At 33.6% G+C, this 4,726-nt stretch overlaps 1 pseudogene; it reads right to left on the minus strand.

Moving 5' to 3' along the window:
• Positions 1–216: 216 nt before the first annotated feature.
• Positions 217–803, minus strand: LOC147496968 (uncharacterized; annotated as a pseudogene).
• Positions 804–4,726: the final 3,923 nt, after the last annotated feature.

Below are 4,726 nucleotides of genomic sequence, written 5' to 3' on the forward strand. Positions count from 1 at the left end.
AGGCAGAACATCAAGTAACCACATGAGCATTGGAAGAACAACCATGATGGCTTGATGATGGAAAATACTTTGAAATGCCTCGTTCCCTTGATCCAAGCGATTCCATATTTAGCAGAGTAATAAACTTTTAATTGAAATCGCAAAAATAATAATAATAACAATTGACTGCAGTAATTATAGAGAACAAGCAAATAAGATCTCTACAATTCAGCCGATACCATCTACTAATTCTTCAAAACATCAAGTACTCCCTGTTCTTCCTTCAACGTTATTTTGACAAATTGCAACTACAAAAGTAACAATCTTCCACAAGCAGTTTTCAAAGGTTTGACTCATTTCTACAGAAACAGGGGAATGACAAAGGACATAAAAGAATAAAAAAAGAACAAGGTCTCTGAAGTATTTGTGCTCAGTTCTTAGCCTTGATGGAGTTGTTTTCCTTGATCCTTGAACGGTTATCCAGCTTAACAAAGCGTTTGAGATGTTCATACGGCAGAGTTTCTATGTTCTTCCTTCGTAATTCACTCAAAGGTGGCTTCTTATCAAGCAAACGCCACAACCAATCAGGATACTCAGAATCTTCCAAGATCGGGGTCTGATCCATCCTTGAGAGTATTGCCACCTACGACTGTACTCGACTTGATCTCCTTGCTGAGTACGGATCCCTTTGGAGCGTTGCTACTGGAAGTACCACCTTTGGAACCCTTTCTTGCTTTGGTTGAAAATGATCTTAAGCCCGTCACCACAGCTACATCTTTGTTCACCAGGATGGTTCTCAGTTCTCTAACGCAGATGAACGCCATTTCTATACATTTAAAAACATCAGAATTTAAATATTCATGAGAAGAAGCAACAGTGTGAGCTCTGGAATAGATTTTTTGTGCAAAACATATAAAAAATGATGCATTCAAGGACTCGTTTTAGAGACATACTTGGATTTACTCTTAATATGCATGTAACTGATCAAGCACAATTTCGTTTTTCACAGTAAACTGTCAGTACGTATCATATTTAAAGATCCTATACAGGGTGAATCTTTTAGGACTGACTATTAACCCAGCATATCAAAAATCATATAGAACAAGTGTTGTTGTCGCATGTGTGTGCCCGCGATCCCATTTTGGGAGTGTTAACTAGTCCACTCCATATTTGTCTTATTATATAGGAGTACCATCTAATATGAGTACCATCTCTTGGACCCTTTTGTATGCAATGTCGAATGCGAAACTTCCTGTTAAATTGTCAATTTTTCCATAAGCTCGAACTTATGTGAAGGGTCAATTCTATTAATATGAGAGGAGGCTCGAGAGATAAATAGGCGGGGCACACCTAGAAATTGGGATGGAATAATCACAACACTCCCCCTCGTGAACACTTTTTTTTTATTTATGTGCAAAACTTTCACCTTATACGGCTATAATCCGAGACCTCTTATAAACATGTGCTCTGACACCATGTTAAATTGTCAATTTCTCCATAAGCTTGAACTTATGTAGAGGGTCAATTCTATTACAAGAAATTAGTCCAAAGGCCCATTTTCGAGTGAAAATCACTCTAAAAACCATCAATTTTTTTTAATCACTCTCAAAGACAACTTTCAAGTGAAAATAACTCTTAAGGACAAATGGCCCGGATTTTAAATAAATATTTTTCGATTTTACCCTTTTTGTCATTATGTTATGAACAATGAGTGTTCATACCTTATGCTGATGTATGAACAATAATTGTTCATACCCAAATAGGTAAACGTACCTCATACAATATATTGATTATTGAACAATAATTATTCATAGCTCATGTTGAAGTATAAACAATTATTGTTCATACTCCAATAGGAGTTCTTACTGATCATATATTATATTGAAGTATAAACATTAATTGTTCATAGCTCATGTTAATGTATGAATAGTGATTGTTCATACCTCAAATAGGTATGAACAGTGATTGTTCATACTTCATACTCCAATAAGTGTTCTTATTGAATTGATCATACATTATGTTGAGGTATGAACATTGATTGTTCATACCCCAAATAGGTATTAAAAGTGGATGTTCATACCCCAAATAGGTATGAACAATACTCCAATAAATGTTCTTATTGATCATACATTATATTGAGGTATAAATATTGATTGTTCATACCCCAAATAGGTGGTATGAATAATAATGTTCATATGAACAATGATTGTTCATAGCTCATGTTGAGATATAAATAGTGATTGTTCATACTCCAATAGGTGTTTTTATTGATCATACATTATGTTGAGGTATGAACAGTAATTGTTCATACCCCAAATAAATATGAACAATCATTGTTCATACTATATACACCGGGTCGTTTCGGTTGGGTCAGGCTGTTTATTATTTCGTAGCAGGGTTATACTTGACCTTTCATCTACCCGAATTGAAGTCATTTTTAATTTTGCGTCAAGGGTATACTTGACATTTCATCTACCCCATCCTTGTCAGTGATTAAAAAAACATGTGTCCTCTAGAATTACCTTTTCCCCTAATCTATTTTGGAAAGTCACTCCCTGATTCTATTAATATGAGAGGAGGCTCTGGAGAGAAATAGGCAGGACACACCTAGAAATTGGGATGGAATAATCTCAACACTCCTTCTACAAGTTCGAGCATTTAGAGCAAGTACTGGTTCTCATTACGAAGCTAAAATAAAAGTATCCACTTGATCGTGCTAAAATCTAGGAGAAAGTTGAGCATGTTAAAATCATAAGATGGATAAAATTTTAGGTAGGACACTATCAAAGTACAAGAAATTGGTCCCAAGGCCCATTTTTGAGTGAAAATCACTCTCAAAACCAGCAATTTTTTTTAATCACTTTCAAGGACAAATTTCGGGTGAAAATAACCCGAAAAACCAATTTTCAAGTGAAAATAACCCTTTAGGACAAATGCTCCGGATTTGAAATAATTTTTTTTTCGATTTTACCCTTTTTGTCGTTTTGCTATGAACAATGAGTGTTCATACCTTATGCTGATGTATGAACAATGATTGTTCATACCCAAATAGGTGAACGTACCTCATACAATATATTGATGTATGAACAATGATTGTTCATAGCTCATGTTGAGATATAAACAATGATTGTTCATACTCCAATAGGTGTTCTTAATTACTGATCATACATTATATTGAGATATGAATATTGATTGTTCATACCCCAAATATATATGAATAATGATTGTTCATAACTCATGTTGAGGTATGAACAATTAATGTTCATACTCCAATAAGTGTTCTTATTGATCATACATTATGATGAAGTATGAACATTGATTGTTCATACCCCAAATAGGTATGAACAATAATTATTCAATAATGAATGTTCATAGCTCATGTTGAAGTATAAATAGTGACTATTCATACTCCAATAGGTGAGCGTACCTCATACAATATATTGATGTATGGATAATGATTGTTCATAGCTCATGTTGAACTATAAATAATGATTGTTCATACTCCAATAGGTATTCTTACTGATCATATATTATGTTGAGGTATGAACATTGATTGTTCATAGCTCATATTGAAGTATGAATAGTAATTGTTCATATCCCGATAAGTGTTCTTATTGATCATACGTTATGTTGAGGTATGAATATTGATTATTTATACTCCAAATAGGTATGAACAATATGATTGTTCATAGGTCATGTTAAGGTATAAACAGTGACTATTCATACTCCAATATGTGTTTTCATTGATCATACATTATGTTAGGATATGAACAATGATTGTTTATATCACAAATAATTATGAACAATCAACAATAATTGTTCATATGAACAATGAGTGTTCATAGCTCATGTTGAGATATGAACAGTGATTGTTCATACCCCAAATAAGTATGAACAATTGTTCATACCATATACATCGGGTCGTTTCGGTTGGGTCGGGTCATTTATTATTTCGTACCAAGAATATACTTAATCTTTCATTTATCCGAGCCGTTTTTAATTTCACGTTAAGAGTATATTTGACCTTTCATCTACCCGGTTCTTATGAGTGATTAAAAAAAGTGTTCTCTAGAATTATTTTTTCTCTTAAAAGTATAAGTCTAGGTTGTACCTGGCTCCAACTTGATGCAGAAAAAACATATATAATCTGTGTCAGTATTAGTATCAAGTCAACTTCTTCAGTGCATTCATTGAATCACCAAATTTTCACGCCAGCAATAAAATCTATCATAGAGAGGAGCTGGTTCAACCTTGATATATAATTAATCTGTTCGAACTTAAATATGATTGTTTTCATCACTGCCGGCCTGTGTATCCATGAAAGATTAGCATGGTTTCTCCTCTGTGCCAATTTGCTCACTCAAGTGTGAGGTTGTAAGCCATATGTACCTCTAACAGAGATATATTACGTGGGACTATAAAGCCACCGTGTCATAAATTAGTATAAATATATCAGATTGCTGACTACAAGTTTCCATATATACAAGAATTGTGTAAGGCATATTAATAGTTTAATACAAGAGATACTGTCCACATTCCCTGTGCCCTATATCATTCTCTCTTCTTATAACAAGTATTTAATTTTCTCTACTTAAGTGCACACTATAGGTCTACAGCCTCATTTTTTTGAAAAATGTTCCTGAGATACTGAAATATACACGAAGTTACGTGCAATTGCACACTAACAAAATGCATGCTGCCAAACAATTATATACTTAAATATAACTCGATTATGCCAAAAACAAGA

The sequence above is a fragment of the Coptis chinensis genome, chromosome 5 (genome assembly GCF_015680905.1).
Source record: "Coptis chinensis isolate HL-2020 chromosome 5, ASM1568090v1, whole genome shotgun sequence".
Lineage (NCBI taxonomy): Eukaryota > Viridiplantae > Streptophyta > Magnoliopsida > Ranunculales > Ranunculaceae > Coptis > Coptis chinensis.